Source organism: Antechinus flavipes, chromosome 2, assembly GCF_016432865.1.
Source record: "Antechinus flavipes isolate AdamAnt ecotype Samford, QLD, Australia chromosome 2, AdamAnt_v2, whole genome shotgun sequence".
NCBI classification, from domain to species: Eukaryota; Metazoa; Chordata; class Mammalia; order Dasyuromorphia; family Dasyuridae; genus Antechinus; species Antechinus flavipes.
The window spans coordinates 325,320,501-325,339,304 of NC_067399.1; the positions used below are offsets into that span (position 1 = coordinate 325,320,501).

Sequence of the window (18,804 nt, forward strand, 5' to 3'; positions counted from 1 at the left end):
GGTGTAGCTGGACTCGGGTGACGTTGGCTGAGCCTCAAAAAAGGCGTCCCCTTATCCCTCTCACCAAATACAACTCTTGAATTCCAGCGCCCGGCGGGTTTCTGTGCGGCAGAACACCAGATCGTCTACGCAGCCGGGAATTCCCAAGGTGATGGCCAAGCTAGGGAGTGAGGGCCGGTCCTAGTCGCGCGGGGCCGGGGGCGGGGCGAGAGCGGGGGCGGGGCGGTCGGAGGGAGGGCTGAGCGCCTGTGTCTTTAAGGGGCCGGTCTCCGGGCACCCGCGGCCCAGACGCCGGGGACGTGCCGCGGCTGCCTCCGCCCCTCAGCTCTGTCCGCTTCCTGCCGGGCGGCGACACAGGCACCTGAGTGGCGGCGGCGACGGCGGCGGCGCGTCGGGACTGGGCTTCCCCCTTCGCTCACGAGCTTCGGGACCAGCCTCAGCTCCTTCAGCCTCCGCCCCTTTTCCCTTTCACCGGTCCCGCGGCCGCCGCGCACGGTGAGGAAGGGAGGCCGGGAAGGAGGAGGGCCGGGCCGGAGTCTTAAGAGCCTCTGGCCCCGGGGGGAGGGAGTGAGCGAGCGAGCTAGCGAACGAGGCCACGGCGGGCCGTGCCCGGCTGGGCTGGGAATGGGGCGCGGCCGCGGGGATTCATCCCGAGGCGCGGCCGGGCCTCCCTGCCTTAGCGGGCTCTAGGCCTTGGGCCGCTCGCTTCTCCCGGCCTTCTCCCGGGACGCTGTGGCGGGCGGAGGCCCAAGCGATGCGGCCCGGTCCGGGGGACGGGACGGGGGCGGGGCAGTGAAGTCGGGGCTGTTCTTTTCTTCTGTCTTTTCGCTGGCTTTTCCACACTTGGCCCCGGCGCAGGGCACCCGGGGAGGAAGAGGGTCTCCTTAAGTCACCGAGCTGCCCAACGGGTCCGCGACGTCTCCTCCCAGGGGCATCTCGGGAATGTCCGAAGCAACTCCGAGAAGGGTGGCGAGGTGACTGTCCGAGGCACCTATTTTTAGCCCGTACCGAGGTCTCTCGGAGGAAGGGAGGATTATCGCCTGTAGCCGGAGGAACAGGCCCTCCCTCCCGCTCTGCCCGGTGCCGGGCCATGCCGCTGCCATGCTGCTGTTCTCGCCCCACTTTTTCCCACAGAGACTTCCCGGAGAAGAGCTGTTCCCTTGCCCAAGTTTTTCCCGCGCCCCCTTTTTCTCCTCCTTTCTCTCCGCCCTCCCCAAAGCGTGAAGCCTCTGAAAATATGACCTTAAAGAAATGAAGTCAGAACCTTGGAGTGGAAGGATCCTTCCTGAGCAGCTTCCTCCCCTTAGTTTCCGTAGGCAGATTTTTTTTCGGTGCTATGGAAATCTCAGTGAAAAAGCAGGACTGCCTCAGAAAAATCGATAATAAAAATGCCTTATATTTAATAAGAATAGGATAGCACCACAGCTATTTATATTAATCTCTGGTGAAGTAACATATAATTGCATTGTGAAAAGTGGGACCAAGAAAGAGACATATAGCTCTATGCAAGAGTAATTTTAATTTTTTTCAAGACAAGGCTCTTTTAATTATAGGTTGTCATAATTTCTAATGGTTCTTAACTAATTTTGAGTTAAATCAGAATTGCTGTAGAGTCCTGGTGAGTTTAATGGAACAAATTAAAATTGTAGTTGAGGTTAACTTTTAGAAATTTGCCACCGTAATTAATTGAAATATAATGTGGAAAGCTTATGTAAATAAATTTTTGTGGTGAAAACATCGTATTAGAGAGGAATTGAACAAAAAAAGATACAATTGAACAAAAAAAGATACAGCTTTTTTGTTTCTTGTTTGGGCTTATCCAGTCTTTTTATGATCTTTTTAAAATCCTCCAATTTTGATTGTTAGCTTAGAGCTATCACTCATCCACAGTTTCCTCAGCCTCTTGCTCTTTAGATTGAGGTTGAGTGGACTGATTTCAACTTTTTAGCTTTGAAATGATTGTATAGATGGACTGTTGAGTTGATTTAGACGTTGGGTCAACTATTGTCTTGGACTTTTTCTTTATGAATTCAATTTTTTTTTTTTTTTTGGCTTAGAATGTTGTGGGAAATATTGGTTAGCTAGTTTAGTGCCTATTAAATGCTAGACATTATGCTAAACTCTGGACATAGAAAGATTAAAAAAAGATCTTTTTCAAGGAACTCATAGTCTAATGGAGGTAGACTACATGCTATAAACAAGATGAAGGTAAATAAACGGGAAATATTGGAGATTATCCAGAGGCAAGGTATCAAAGTAAAGAGCACCAGGATTTTAGCTGAGACCTAGGAAAAGATGAGGGGAGAGCATTTCAGGTATGGGAGACAGCAAGTGAAAATGTCGAGAAATGTAGCTTTTTGTATGAGAAACAGTAAGGAGAACAGTGTTATTGGATCAAAGAATAGGTGGAGGGGAATAAGTTGTAAGAAGAGTAGAAAGGTATGAGAGGGCCAGGTTATGAAAGACTTACAAAATCAGAGAATTTTCTATGATCCTACAGGCAAGTAGGATGCCATTGGAATTTACTAAGTAGTGAGGTTAACTTGAGAAAAATGAGTTTGACAGCTGAGTGAAAGGTAGATTAGAGTCGGGAGAAAATTGAGGCAGGGAGATTGAGTTGATGGAAATAAACCAGGTATGAATTAGTGAGAGTCTGCATCAGAGAATCTGTGGGACTAGAAAGGGTCATATGTTAGAAAGGTAGAAACAGGGTCTTGACTACTGATGGAATAGGCTTCAGACTTTTCATTGAGTGTCATTGAGAAAGACACCTACTTTGAGAGTCTGAGTGACTAGGAGGATGTTGGTACCCTGGACAATAATAGGGAAGTTCAGAAGAGGAAGGATTTGAAAGGGAGAAGCAATGATTCAATTTTGAAATGTTGAATTTAAGATCTATTTGGAAATTTGTAAAAGGAGGTGAGAGAACTTAGGACTGGAAAAGTAAATCTGGGAACTATTTGCATAGAGATGGTAATTAAAATCAAGTCAGATAGTATGAAGGGGAAAGAGAAGTCCCAGGACAGAGTTTTGAGATATACTATGATTAGTGGTCATCACCTTGTTGAACATGTAGCTAAAGACACAGACTTGTAGGAGAACGAGGAAGGAAGTTATGAAAATTTAGAGAATATTGGGGGAATAGTCATTTCGTTTTTAGAAATGGAAACTAGGTAATTCCCATATGCTATGAGGATTGAGAAAAGACTTTAGATTTCTATTGAAGGTTGAAATTGGAAGCCAGAATACAAAAGGTTAAACAAAGTGAGAAGAAAGGAAGGGGAGGCACTTAATTCTAAACCACTTACTTCAGAAGTGTTTAATAAATTCAAAAATTTCTTAGTTTTTATGTAATGCTGTTGCACCTGACCATTTCTAAAACTACAGTACCTGTATTATTTTGTGCCATTGTTAGAAAAGTCTTGTGTCCTAAATAAATGAATTTTATAGCTATATGAAATTTACCTCTTCAAGACCTAAAATCTTTAATTTTTAATAAATTTTTTCAAAATTGTTAATCTTATATTTGTGGATCTCTTTTTCTAACTTCTGTTACTTAACAAGACATTCCATCCTTTCAATCGCCCAGTCTTGCTACATAGGTATTCTATTCTTTATATTATTGTCCCATTCTCTATGTAGCGCTCTATTTCTAAATCCTGCAGTTTCTACCTTTATAACTTATCTCCTATATGCCCTGTCTTTTTGCATTGCAGCTACTTTGGTGCAGACCCTCATCTTGTCACTCTTGATCTATTGATGTAGCCTTTTCATTGATCTCCCTGCCTTAATTCTCTCCTCTTTCTCCCCACCCCAATCCATTCTCTACTCAGCTGACAAACTGATCTTATTAGTTAGGATTTTACCCCTAATTAATAAACTCCAGTGGTTCCCTATTATCTCCAGGATCAAATATAAAAGTCCTCTGAGTTTTAAAGCCTTTAATAGCTTAGTCCCTTACAACTTTTTACTCATACACCTTATTTCTCTCTATGTAATATTTGGTACAGTGCACTAGCCTCTTTATTGGTGCCAGGATGGATTTTCTCTGACTTTCCTTTATATGTGGAACACTCTCCTTCCTTATCTTTTTTTTTTTTTTTTTGCTTTTTTCAGTGTAAGCTAATGTAACTTGACATCAATTTTTAAAAAAATAATAAATGTAGGAAAACGTTTGAATTAGATGAATGAGTAAATGCTCTATAAATTCTGTTGTATGTTACAAGAAAGAAATATTAACTTATAATTTGTCAAGTTATGAATTAGAATTTTTTTTCAATGTTTTCAGTGCTTGGAGAGAGCAGATTATACATCTTTTAAATTAATAGTTGTAAATACAAAGGATAATTGGGGAAAAAGTAGATGATTTGATGAATAGCTATTATAGAAATCCACTAGATCAATTCATTGGGAAAGGGCAAGACACAACACAAATTTGCATGTAGTAGTATTATTTATTCATATGGGATAGAATATTCTTTACTATGTTACATTTTTTTGGGGAGGCATTTGGGATTAAGTGACTTGTCTAGGGTCACACAGCTAGTAAGTGTTAAATGTCTGAAGCTAGATTTAAGTGTTGGTTCTGACTTTAGTGTTGGTTCTCTATCACTGAACCATCTAGCTATCTCCATCTATTAACTTCTTTACCTGATTCAGGGCTAATGGGAAAATTTCAACCATTACTTACATCAACGTTAATAGCATGATTTGCTTGAATTGATAAAGTTCAGTTACCCTTGCTTGGTCTTAGTGATTATGACCTATTGTCACCTCTTAAGAGATGTTTCTTTGCTATCTTCCTAGAAATCACCTTGCTCATCTCTATCCTTTTAGGGTAGCTTATCATTTGACATGGGTTTTTCTTTGTATTTATGGAATATATAAAATTAGTATCTTCCCAGAAACATCTAGGGAGAATGTAATGAGAGTACTGGAGCAGAATGAGGAAAAGTAGAAGTTTTTTTTTTTTTTTTTTTTTTTTTTTTAGTACTATATAATGCAAGGAGATATAGTATTGGAGTATTTCGTTAGAATGTTATATAAGAGTTACGAATACTTCTTTTAAGAGTTGAAATTATTAAATTTTCATCATTCCCCTTGGAAATCAGAATCTCAGACTATATAATGATTGCTGATTCTAGTATATATTGAAAAAAATTTACATGGAAAAGATTGTCATTTTAGTTTTGACATCAACTCATAATCTTATTCCCATGTGATCTTTGAATCGTTTCCTCATGTTAAAATGGGTGGTTAAATTGGTAGCTGGAGAATCTGGCATGAATAAGGACTTAACCCATTTGGGTCATTTGATTTAAAAAAAATCTTCATGCCAAAAGTCTTGTTATCATGCACTGAAGAAGAAAGTGGAAATTGGAAAAAAAAATTTAAAATAACTAATAACAATAACCAGTCATTTCCTTACACAGTGAAATTGAATCACATACGTTATTAGAGTGGAATGTTGGTAGGCACAATTGAGAATTAGTTGAATTGACTTAATCTAATGTAAGAATGTACATCTGTCAAATTTCAGCAAATTGCTAGGTCTTAAAGAGCAAGTTAGGCTTGGTACATAAGGGTATGTCCTCCTTTGACAACATTTGCATTTGTTCCCTTTTCAAATTGGATTTCCAACTAGTGTTGAGCCTGATTTCAGAACAACCCCTGATAGAGGATATGAAGCTTTGAGTAATTTATTTGCAGGTGAAAAAACCAGGAAACACTTGTCCTTTTCACCAGCCTTTCCTTTGATTTTATACAGAAGAAACTGAGGCCTAGCAAGATTGAAGGATTTGCTCAGGATCATGTAGGTATTAAGCATTAGGGATTTGAATCAAGTCCGCTGACTTTCAGAGGTTGTTCTTTCTTTTATTTCTTAAATAGTATTTTATTTTTCCAAATACATACAAAGATAAATTTCAATATTCACCTTGTGTTCCAAATTTTTTTTCTCTCTTCTTTTCCCTCCCCCTTCCCCTAGAATCAGGGGTCCTCAAACTTTTTTAATAGGGAGCCAGTTCACTGTCCCTCAGACTGTTGGAGGGCTGGACTATAGTAAAAACAAAAACTTTTGTTTTTGTTTTGTGGGTCTTTAAATAAAGAAACTTCATAACCCTGGGTGAGGGGGATAATCATCAATCTCAGATTGATGCTGCCTCATCTGGCCGTAGTTTGAGGACCCCTGTGGCCTAGATAGTAAGCAATCTGATAAGAGTTTAAATATGTGCAAGTCTTCTAAACATATTTCTACATTTGTCATGCTGTGCAAGAAAAATCAGATCAAAAGTGGAAAAAAAACATGAGGGAAAAAAAACCCAAGCAAATAACAAAAAAGGGTGAAAATACTATGCTTTGTTCTATGTTCATTTTCCATAGTGTTCTCTCTGGATGCGGATGACTCCACAAATTTATTGGACTTACCTTGAATCATTTCATTAGAAAGTTTGTTCTGTTCTTGGGAGTCAACTGATAGCACAAGGGATAGAGCACTGGGTCCAGAGTCTGGAGGATATGAATTCAAATTTGACCTTAGATTTTAGCTTTGTAATCTTGTAATCTCTCTTGGTCTCAGTTTCTCCAACTATAAAATGGGGAAAATAACACGTATTTTACAGGGTTATTGAGGCAAATATGATAACATTTTTTAAAAAAAGTGCTTAGCACAGTGCCTAGCATAGAGATGCTATGAATAAAATAAAATTCACAAAGCATTTTCCCCTTCCCCTTTGCTTTTTGATGAGTGCAACTGAAGGTTTTTATTTTATATGGTTAGCATTATCTAAATAGTTAAATTTGGCCAAATCCTACTTTATCCCATGAAATTTCTTTTTCTTATGTTTCTTATTTTGGATCTTATTTTCTGGATAAAATTTTAGGTGTTATGCTGATTCTTTTGTAACAAAGTCTTTGCTGATAAATGCCACTCTGGCTATGATTGATGGATAATTAGATATTTTTGGATTGGACTACTGTGATGTTAATATAGGATAATAGCAAGTGACTAAAAAGACAAAACACCTTATTGCTATTGCTTTCTATATGGGAAGAGAGGAAGATTCATATTTTTACCTTCTTCATTATTGGGGTCATAAACTAGAAGACATTTTTAGCAAGGAAGTATTGCCATCTTTGTTGTTCTTTTGCTGTCATGTCAAGAATCTTTTTTTGTCCAACAAGTCATTTCCTGTAACAGTGAAGAATATTAGAACATCAATTAGATTTAAAAGTATTACTTTTAAATGTAGTACTCCGTATCCTTAGGCTTCTATCTCTGTAAAGAAGAGTAAGGGTAGTTTATTTTCTCATCTTTTCGGGGGAGGGCCCCTAACTTTCCAAACCTGTCATTTTACAGATGAGGAAGTTGATTCCATAGATATTAAATGACTTGGTCAATCTTAAGTCCTTCAACATTTGTGACAGTTAAGGGTTTAGGACCCTCATGAATGGGGGAAAAACATGATCTCACCCCAAATCTTTTATTTTTAATAATTCTGATCTTTCTTATTTAACACAAAAATCCAAATAAAATAAGACACTACACCTGAATGAGATTAGAATCTTTGCAACTCTTATTGTAACTGCAGCAATTGCTTCATGATTTCCTTCTATGAAAAGCTCAAGATGCAAGGATAATTGCAAGAGAAAATCACCTGACTGTGTCTGAATGGTAGAAGATTAAAAAAGGAGGCATTCACAAAGAAAATACTTAGCTCACAGTTTTTTAGAACACTGAAGCTTTAAACAAAATTTAACTTTATATAATAAATTTGTATATGGGTACTTAAGTTCATAAATGATAAAGTATATGAATAATGTTTAGTATTCATGCATTTTACTTTTTTTTTTAGTTTTGTTTACAAACATACATTGTCTGTGATTTTCCACATTACACAGCAAATCTCAATTCAAAAATTGGATTCACATTTAATTATAGGTTGTCAACCCACGAATAACCAAAACTGAAAATGTGAAACTCATGAGTGCTGAGGAATGACGAGTAGAGCTGATGTCTTCTGTTTTCAAATCCAGTGGGATTGTTAAATATCTTGAAGTATATTAGCCGAAATGTTAGGCATTTTTTTCCCCTGTAGTACTTTTTTTACTAAGCAGTATGAGTTCAGTAGCTTTGTAATTGAGGTATAAATTATAATAGCTGCTTTTCTTTTTTTCCTCATAAATTCATTCCCTATAATGATGTGGTAAAATCAGAGTTTTGTTAAAGTTCTTTAACAGTATTTAAAATGTTTACATATTACTATTGTTGAAGTTTTTTATTTTTTTGACCTGGGAAAGTGTACAGAAAGGAAAGACAATATCCAATAAGAAGAACTGAGAAAAATATAAAGAGTAACAGTTGCAAACTAGAAAACAAAGGCAAATCACTTTTAATCCAAGTGCTTTTTATTCACTTAAAATGTTTTTTAAGTTGTACTACTTGTTAAGTTATGTTAGGGAACGGATTTTCCCCAAAAGAATATAGAATTCATGTAGTTCTGAAAATGTACTTAATTACAAAAGCTACATATTAATATTTTTGTTTTGTTATATACTTCATTGTGCTCTAAAGGCTTTATGGGTGAGATTGTCAGTTGAGTAGATTGAGATTGGTTATTTATTTCAAGGACTTTTTCCCTCATTAATCCTTTGATTTTTGCAAGGATAATTGAGCAATGACTCCTAGATCAATCACTTGTTTCACTGCTAAAAGTAGTTTACTTAGTTTATTTAGATTAAGAAGGGAACTTAGGGATGATTTACTCTAATAACATTTATGTTATTAGAGGAACCTGAAGCCTAATGAGGCAAAGGGACTTAAGAGTTGAGCAGATAGTAATAGTAGAGTCTAGATTCTGTGACTTCAGATTGTGACTTTTTTTTTACTTGTTCTATTCATCTAGTCCTCTCATATTTGAAATATTAGTTTTATCTTAAATGCTTTTCATGAAGATAATTAGGTCAAAGAAGACATGAAACCCAGATACCTTTCTTAGCATTTTTAGAAATGTTGGTTAAAATGAGATTTTTTTTTTCATGCTTTTATGTGGTAAGTGAAAAAAATCTATTAAGTGATTTTCTTTAAATTAAAGTGGGAAGCGAATATTAAAGGTATGAATAGTATAAAACCCTTTTCTCATCAAATTTCAGAATACTAAAACTAGAGAACTATACTTAAGGGATATAAATTTAGGGTGAATAAATTTAAGTATTGATAGAAAAGATGTTTTTACAAATTATAAAATGGTGACATCTGTATAAATAGGGGCTTCCTATAGCTGACTAGAATAAGTCTTGTTTTCATCCCTTTTTATTAACTATCTTTTCTTTGATAAACTGATAGCTTCTTAAGCTGAGGTCAAGTCTGACTTGGGACTTTTCCAACCTTTCAATTTTCCAAGGAAATATTCTTACTTAATTCATCCTTACACCTTTTCCTTCAAATTTAATCCCTGAAGTCTTAATAAATGCTACCAAAAGCAAAATGGGTATAATTATGAAATGTTGAAAAAAAATCTGCTTTTTAAGGTATTAAGAATACAGCTTTTAAATTAATTATGCTACATTTAAAATGATACCTAAGGAGAGAGTCACCATAGAGAGCTAGGTTGGGAGTTTGATAGATGTAAGTTCAGATCCGATTCCTGTATAAGTTGCATAATGTCTCAGCTAATTGTCTAATTCTATAAGTTAACAAACAATTTTAGATCTGCATTGGTAGAGGGAATTTCCTAATTGAGAATTTCTTATAATAATGAAATCTCAGATTAGAGAGAAAGTACCTACCAAAACAACAGCATCATACCTGTTAGTCAATGTTTCACTTAAATAGATTGGGTAATGGACAGAAACTTGAGCAAATGTCTAATTTGTTGTGACAATACCACTTTTTGTATGGACTTTTGCTACACTGGGATGTAGAAGTAGATATATAAAACTAGATAATGTATAAAATAATTTTGGAGTAAAAAAGAATTTTTAAAATTGAAATTATTTTATGTAGAAGAATTTGTTATAGTCTATGAACTGGCTTAATTAAAAATAGATTAAGAATAATTGAATGAAATTTATAGCTCCTCAGTGAGTTAAGAGAAGTTTAAGGATAAAACTTGGACTTTCTAAACATTTATTTTTTATTTTTTTCTGAGGCAGTTGGTGTTAAGTGACTTCCCTAGGGTCACACAGCTAGGAAGTGTTAAGTATCTGAAATCGGATTTGAACTTGGGTCTACCTGACTTCAGGGCTGGTGCTCTATCCATTGCACCATGTAGCTGCCCCCATTTATTATTTTTTTTTAAAGATAGAGATTATGGAAAATGATTCAAGTACTATGTTGTATCATGTACTCCTAAAATAACTGGTCAAGTGTGATAGCATTTACTGTCTTTTTTTTTAATCTCTAATACTTTAGTGAATTTATGATCTCTTTGATGTGAGAATTCTCTTCATCAATACAGATTGTGTGATTCATCTGTAAGTTTTTTATCCATTTCAGTTAATATCTGTGTTCTACCATAGAATCTTTTAAAAGGATTACTCAATGTTTTGAAAGCACACTTCTAGGTCTTTTTAAATATTTTATGAGTACCAGTTCAATATCTGTATTGTTCATTTGTTATCCTTTACTCTAGTCACAGGACTTAATAATTTTCTTCTTTATTATGTTTTTTTGATGCTCTTTATCCTCTTCTTTGTGTTTACCCACTAGATACTTCTTTTTGCTCACATGAAATTTTTTTTTTTTTGTATATCGTGGTTTTCAAAGAATCACAATTACACTTTTTTTTAAAAGATGGATTTCTATACTGTTAGAAACACAGCAAATTTGCCCAAATACAATGCAGCCTATTCTTTTCTTCTCAGTTTTCTTAACTCTTTGCAGTATAATTGCTTATTTCATCATTCAACTGATTGGTCTCTTTCCAACTTTACCAGTCTTTTAATTACCAAGTTGAATGTCCTTTTCTCATTCCTCATATTTCCAAACTTCTTACAGATTTTAACATTATCAATCATTCTCTCCTCCTTGATATTTTTTTCTCTCTAGATTTTCTTGACACTGTTCTCCCAGTTCTCCTGTTTGTCTAATGACAATAATTTTCTTGCTTGATGTTCATCTAGATCATGCTCACCAACCAAGGATATCTTGTCACTCTGTCTTGAACTCTTCACCTCTGCCTTTTAATGATGTCATCAGCTACTACACATTTGATTAATTTCTCTCTGCTGACTAAGTCTCAGATTTACTTATCCATGTATACTTTTCTCTCTTTACTTCTATTCTCCATTCTTTAGCTAGAACTTTATAAATGTTTACAGACTGTGTTTCTCACCTTGTTAAAATCTTTCAGCATTTGTATTTTGGTAATGTGCTTAAAATATGAGAAAGGAAAAGGCAGGGATTCATAGTCTCTTGAACAGACCATATCTTTACAGTCATACCTGAATGAAAGGCACAAAGAATTCTATATCCTACAGTGCTAGTTTAATTAAAGAAGCTTAAATCAAAGAAGTAGAACTGGAAGGAACCTTAGGATGTGATCTATTGCTCCCTCTCCATTTATGTATGCATAATAAAAGGTCTAAAAGAGGCTAAATGATTACCCAAAGTTATAAATTAGTTGTAATTAATCTGGACTTTGGGAAAAATCCTCTGTTCTTTAAATTCAAATTTAGCTCTTATTAAACTGTTTTATTTTAAGTTGGTCTGAACCACTTATAAAGCATTTATTAGCTTCCTATGTGCTAGCCCCTGGGAATAACAATAATAGTTGGGATCAGGAAAAAATATAGAAGGTAGATGATAGAAAGTAAAATGAAGGAAGAAAAGGAATCTTTGAGATAAGGTTAGGATGGAAGTTTTTGAGATTTGGGAGAATAGCTGGTTAAGGTACACAGTTGGGAGATGGAATGCCTTTTTTTGAGGAGTGTAATTTCACTTTGGCTGGTTTGTAGAATTCAGGGGTGATGAGTAGGCGGTAGTTAATGTGTAACAAGACTGGAAAGATAGGTTAGGGCCAGATTGTGAAGGGTTTCCAAGCCAAACAGAAAAGTATCTATTGTCCTAGAAACAATAAGAAGCCACTGGAGTTTATTTGAAAAGAAAGTGATATGTCAGTTTTGTGCTCAGAAAAATTATTAGGGCAGTTGTTTGGATTTGGATTGAAGAGAAGTGTGAAAAGACTGCAAACAAGGAGACCAGTGTCCAAGAGGTCATAGAGTAATCCATTAAGAGGTTACTTTGATGAGGGCCTGAACTATGATGGTGACGATAATTATGGAGAAAGGCAAGATTTGGCATTTGATGGCACATAGGTAATGAACTAGAGGAGCTAATAATAAGTTTGTTAACCTGGAAGAATGACCTTGCCTCCGACAGAACACTATTGGATTTTTTGGGGAAAGATCATTAATTCTGTTGTAGACATGCTGAGTTAGAGTTGTTGCTGGAATACCCTGTTTGAAATATACAGAAGATGGTTTTGGTGAGGCTTAAGGCACAGACTAGGACTGGATATATAGATCAGTCATTTGCACAGAAATGATACATAGAAATTCTTAACTTGGAGTTTATAAACTTGTTTTTAAAAAAATGTTCATAACTATATTTCAATTTAATTTGTTTCCTTTGTAATGATATATATTTTGTTTAATGCATTTAAATACATTGAGAAGTCCTTAGACTTTATCAGATTGCCAGAATCCCTTATATAAAGAGAGAACAGAAGAATGCTAATGACAGAACTTTTAGTATCTTAGGACAGTCCTACAGATCATCCTGGTGCGTCAGGTGTGGAATTGGTATGGCATAAATCAAACACTTAACATTTAGCAGATAAAATAATAGCTGAAATATGGGAAGGATACTGGGCAGGGATATCGTATTGATTCATTTGAATACAGCTTTCCTGATTGTGTTAGCTCTGTTGTTCTGCTAGTCAAAAGGCTGAGGGAGTTGCTCCTGACTCTTTTTATTTATTTGTTTTACTTTTATTTTTATTTTTTAATTAAAGCTTTTTGTTTACAAAATATATGCATGGGTAATTTTTCAATATTGATCATTTGTTTCAAAATTTCCCTTCTTTTCCCCCCGACTCCTTCCCCTAGCTGGCAAGTAGTCCAGTACATGTTAGATATGTTAAAATATATGTTAAATCCAATATATGTACATACATTTATATAGTTATCTTGCTGCATAAGAAAAATCAGATCAAGAAGGAAGGAAAAAAACTGAGAGAAAACAAAATGCAAGCAAACAACCAATGACAGAGAGAGTGAGAATGCTATGTTGTGATCTACACTCAGTTTCCACAGTCTTCTCTCTGGGTATAGATGGTTCACTTCATCACTGAAAAATTGGAAATAATTTGAATCATCTCATTATTGGTAGAGAATCATGTCCATCAGAATTGATCATTGTATAATCTTTTTGTTGCTATGTATAATGATCTCTTAGTTCTGCTCATTTCACTTAATATCAATTCATATTCATCTAAGTCTCTCCGGGCCTCTCTGAAATCACACTGTTAGTCATTTCTTACAGAACGATAATATTCCATAACATTCATATGCCATAACTTATTAAGCCATTCTCCAATTTATGGGCATCCATTCAGTTTCCAATTTCTAGCCACTACAAAGAGAGCTGCCACAAACATTTTTGCACATGTGGGTCCCTTTCCCTCCTTTAAGATCTCTTTGGGATATAAGGCCAGTAGAAATACTGCTGGATCAAAGGGTATGCACAGTTTATTAACTTTTTAAGCATAGTTCCAAATTGCTCTCCAGAATGGCTGGATCCGTTCAGAGTTCCACTGACAATGCATCAGTCTCCCAGTTTTCTCACATCCCCTCTGATATTGGCTAAGATGACAGGAAACAATAACGACCAATCTGATAGGTGTGTAGAGGTATCTCAGAGTTGTCTTAATTTCAATTTAATTTGCATTGATCAATAGTGATTTGGAGCACCTTTTCATATGAATAGAAATAGTTTCAATTTCTTCATCTGAAAATTATTCATTTTCTTTGACCATTGATCCATTGGAGAATGGCTTGAACTATTGAGCCTTTATCAGAACCTTTGAATGTAAAAATGTTTCCCCAGTTTTTTGTTTCCCTTCTAATGTTCTCTGCATTACTTTTGTTTATACAAAAACCTTTTAACGTAATATAATCTAAATTATATATTTTGTGATCAATAATGATCTCTAATTCTTCTTTGGTTGCAAATTCCTTCCTCCACAGATCTGAGAGGTAAACTATTCTATGTTCTTCTAATTTGTTTATAATATCATTTGTTATGTCTAGATCATGAACCTATTTTGACCTTATCTTGGTATGTGGTGTTAGGTGTGGGTCAATGCCTAGTTTCTGCCATACTAGTTTCCAATTTTCCCAGTAGTTTTTGTCAAATAGTGAATTCTTATCCCCAAAGCTGGGATCTTTGGGTTTGTCAAATACTAGATTGCTGTAGTCACTGACTGTTTTGTTCTGTGAACTTAACCTATTCCACTGACCAACTGCTCTATTTCTTAGCCAATACCAAATAGTTTTAGTGACTGCTGCTTTATAATATAGTTTTAGATCTGGTACAGCTAGACCACCTTCATTTGCTTTTCTTTTTTCATTAATTCCCATGAAATTCTTGACCTTTTGTTTTTCCAGATGAAGGTTATTTTTTCTAGGTCAGTAAAATAGTTTTTTGGGAGTTTGATTGGGATAGCATTAAACAAATATATTAGTTTAGGGGGTATTGTCATCTTTACTATATTCTCTTGACCTATCCAATAGCACTTAATATTTTTCCAATTGCCTAGATCTGACTTTATTTCTGTGGAAAGTGTTTTGACTTTTCCCTTGTCAGATAGATTCCCAAATAGTTTATCCTATTAACAGTTATTTTAAATGCAATTTCTCTTTGTATCTCTTGCAGCAAAATCTCTTGGATTTTGGTAGTGATGTATAAAAATGCTGATGATTTATGTGGATTTATTTTGTATCCAACTTTGCTAAAGTGGATTACTTCTAATTGTTTTTTAGTTGATTCTCTAGGGTTCTCTTAAGTATACCATCATGTCATCTGCAAAGAGTGTTAATTTGGTTTCCTCATTATCTACTCTAATTCCTTTACTCTCTTTTTTCTTCTCTTATTGCCAAAGCTAGTATTTTTAATACAATATTGAATAGTAATGGTGTTAGTGGGCAACCTTGTTTCACTCCTGATCTTATTGGGAATGGTTTCAGTTTATCCCCATTACATATGATGCTTGCTGATGGTTTTAAATAGATGCTACTGATTGTTTTAAGGAAAAGTCCATTTATTCTTATGGATGTTGTATTTTATCAAATTTTTTTTTGCATCTATTGAGATATTCATATGGTTTTTGTTAATTTAGTTATTTATTTGGTCAATTATGCTAATAGTTTTCCTAATATTGAACTAGTCCTGCATTCCTGGTATAAATCCTACTTGGTCATGATGTATTGTCCTGGGGATGATTTTTTTGTAATCTCTTTGCTAATTTTTTTAAAGATTTTTGCATCAATATTCATTAGAGAGATTGGTCTATAATTTTCTTTCTCTGTTTTCATCTTATCTGGTTTAGGTATCAGTACCATGTCTGTTCATAAAAGGAATTTGGTAGGAGTCCTTCATTCCCTATTTTTTCAAATAGTTTATATAGTATTGGAATTAATTGTTTTTTAAATATTTGGTAGATTTCACATATAAATCAATCTGGTCCTGAGGGCTCCTGACTCTTGATGGGCTGGATTTTTTGTACTTTGGGTTATCAGAAAGCTCTGTGAAGAGCTTGAGCTTTAACTCTCAAAATTATTTCTATATCAAGGATGGTTTCAATAACTAGTAAGGAAAAACTACAGATAGTGCTTCTGTTTACATTTGGGGAATGTCCCTCATTAAGGGGGGTATATCATATAGGAGACTGAGAAGAAACAGCTAAAAAATAGGAGAATCAGGAGAGAAAAGTGTTCTGAAAACCCAGAGAGAAAAAGATTATCCAGGAAGAAAGATGGTTAACAGTGTCAGATGTAAAAGAGTAGTCAAGGTGAATAAGGGCTGAGAAATTAGGATCAGATTTGGCAACTAAAAGATTGTTGGTAATTTTGGAGAGAGCATTTTGCTGAGTGCTTAAATTGGAAACCAAATTACAAGAGAAAAGGCAGTGGAGGCATTGAGTGGTAGCAACATTTTTCTAGGAATTTGGCAAAAGAAAGAATGGATAGATATAGAGGATGATAGCTTGAAAAGAGAGTAGCTTCAAATGAAAAGTTTATTTCATTTCTTTTTTTTTAAAGAGGGGTAATTGCCAAGTTTGAAGATAGTAGGGAAAGAGCCAGTAGATAAGGAGAAATTAAAGATGAGAGAAAAAGGGATATTATGGAGGAAATAGTTTTCTGGAGAAGAGTACATGGGGTCAAGTGCCTTTGTGCAGCATAGCAGTATACAAGGATATATTTGTCTGTGGTTAGGGAAAAAAAAGCAGTTCACTTTGCAGAGCAAAATGTCATATTCTTTGAACAAGGTGTCGCCCATGTATGATAAAAGCTTATTGGATAAATCCAACCAGATTGCTCTGATCATTAATACCGTCCTCCTTTCCTTATTAAAACAAACTAATTGTGAAGCTTGAATGAGCAAGGGATAGAGAAAGAAGAGGAGATTTTCTGTAGGTAAGGACAGTTATTCTATTTGCAGAATATCAACTGTTTGAGGGAACAAATTTTTTTTTTCTTTGAATCTCCAATATTTAGCATCATTTTGTTGAATACTAAGTGCTTAATAAATGCTTTTTGTTGATTGTGGATTGGTTCTAACCTTCTTATACTTTACAGATAAATCAGTTTTTAAACCTTCTTTCTACATTCTCTATAACACTCTGAAAATCCTCAGGAAAGATTTAAATGAAAAGATAAGCCTGATAGACAACCTAAGACAATGCCTCTATTCTTTAAAAAAAAAAAAAAAATTAATTAAAAATAAAAAAGCAGTACTACCATTCATTTCTTTTTTTTTTTTAAATTATCATTTTTTTTATTAAAACTTTATATTTACAAAATATATGCATGGGTAATTTTTTCAACATTGACCCTTGCAAAACCTTTTGTTCCAAATTTTCCCCTCCTTCCCCCCACTTCCTCCCCTAACTGGCAGGTAGTCCAATAGTCCAATAAATATGTTAAAATACATAAGTCCAAAATATGTACACATATTTATACAATTATCTTGCTGCACAAGAAAAATCAGATCAAGAAGGAAGAAAAAGAAAAACTTAGAAAGATAACAAAATAAAAGCAAATAACAACAGAGAGAGTGAGAATGCTATATTGTGGTCCACACTCTGTTCCCATGATTCTCTCTCTGGGTATAGATGGCTCTGTTCATCACTGAACAAGTGGAACTGGATTGAGTCATCTCATTGTTGAAGAGAGCCACGTCCATCAGAATTGATCATTGTATAATCTTCTTGTTGCCATGTATAATGATCTCCTGGTTTTGCTCATTTCATTTAGCATCAGTTCATGTAGGTCTCTCCAAGCCTCTCTGAAATCATTCTGCTGGTTGTTTCTTGCTGTTCTTCATTCTTGAAGAAGATCAAAATCACTATGTCCAATTATGGTGTGTCTTACTGTAGCAGATCAGAACTATATAAGCTCCAAATACTCTTCTATTGGTTGGACACAAATAATTCCTTTGAACATTTGGTGTGGCTTTTCTAATTTTGCATGTCTTGTATTTCTTCTGAGCTAATTCAGTTCTGTTTTGCTTCCAGAGCATAGTACCTCTGATGAGGGCATACCATGCTTGGTGGTCCTGTGTCAGTGTCTCTCATGCTATGAAGTCAGTTCTAAAGTTCTTAAGAGAGACTTTGAGGATGTACTTTGTATCATTTTTTTTTCTGATCACCTTATGATTAGTTATCCTTTGTGAGTTCCCCATAAAATAATCTTTTTGGCAAGCGTTTTAGCATTTGAACAGTGTGGCCAGCCCAGTGGTGTTGGGCTCTCTGCAGTAAAGTTTGAATGCTTGGCAGTTTACTTGGAGAAAGAACCTCAGTATCAGGTACATTATTCTTCCAGGTGATCTTCAGAATCTTCCTAAGACACAGCTATTCATTACAGTTTTCTTAGTGATTGCTCAAGAAAGTGATCCTAATAATCAATACAGGAAAAAATGAAATGGATGATTTTATAAGGTTTAAAAACAATTTCAAATTATAATTAGTTGATTGCTATTATTTCATGAAGCAAGGATAAAATTGCTCTTATAAAAAACAGCTAATTTCCCAAGTGACCTGAGATTTATTGATACTGGTATCTTCAGAAATGAAGAAAGCATGATGACTTTTACTCTGCTAAGAAGAGAAGTCAGAGTTTGCCAAATGGAAAATGTCTTCATTTGTATGAGTCGCTATATAGAAGTATCTATTAATAAAATGTTCTACGGAAGCAGTTATGTTAGTCAAACTTTAGTGTTGTCTTATTGGTTCTTGATGGTTCCCATGTGATAGAACTTTTGAATTATGGTTTGAGCAGCTGTTGGGGCTTAAAAATTTTATTTAAAGCACATACCTACTCTCCTTGGTTTATTAACACTTGGGGTACTATTTTCATGAGTGCTTTCAGTATTGGTTACACACAGTTATGTGATATGAATTGTGATCAGTTAAGCCAAATAGTTCTACTGGCTACTAATCTGTCCTAAGTGACCAAGCATTTTTTCAACCAAATATAGATATCCTCTAATTCTTGTATCTTCTATCTCTCATTACATGATTCTTC

At 35.3% G+C, this 18,804-nt stretch overlaps 1 protein-coding gene across 7 annotated transcripts in view; it reads left to right on the forward strand.

Moving 5' to 3' along the window:
* The first annotated feature begins 268 nt into the window (after positions 1 to 268).
* KTN1 (kinectin 1) overlaps positions 269 to 18,804 on the forward strand; it is a 141,004-nt gene continuing 122,468 nt past the window's right edge. For 4 of the 7 annotated variants that reach the window (XM_051977717.1, XM_051977718.1, XM_051977719.1 and 1 more), the window contains exon 1: positions 270 to 495. The gene's annotated coding sequence lies outside the window, so the exon portion shown is untranslated. Of the gene's footprint in view, positions 496 to 18,804 lie in introns of all 7 variants that reach the window. The other 3 variants (XR_007950660.1, XM_051977714.1, XM_051977715.1) reach the window with 1 other exon arrangement.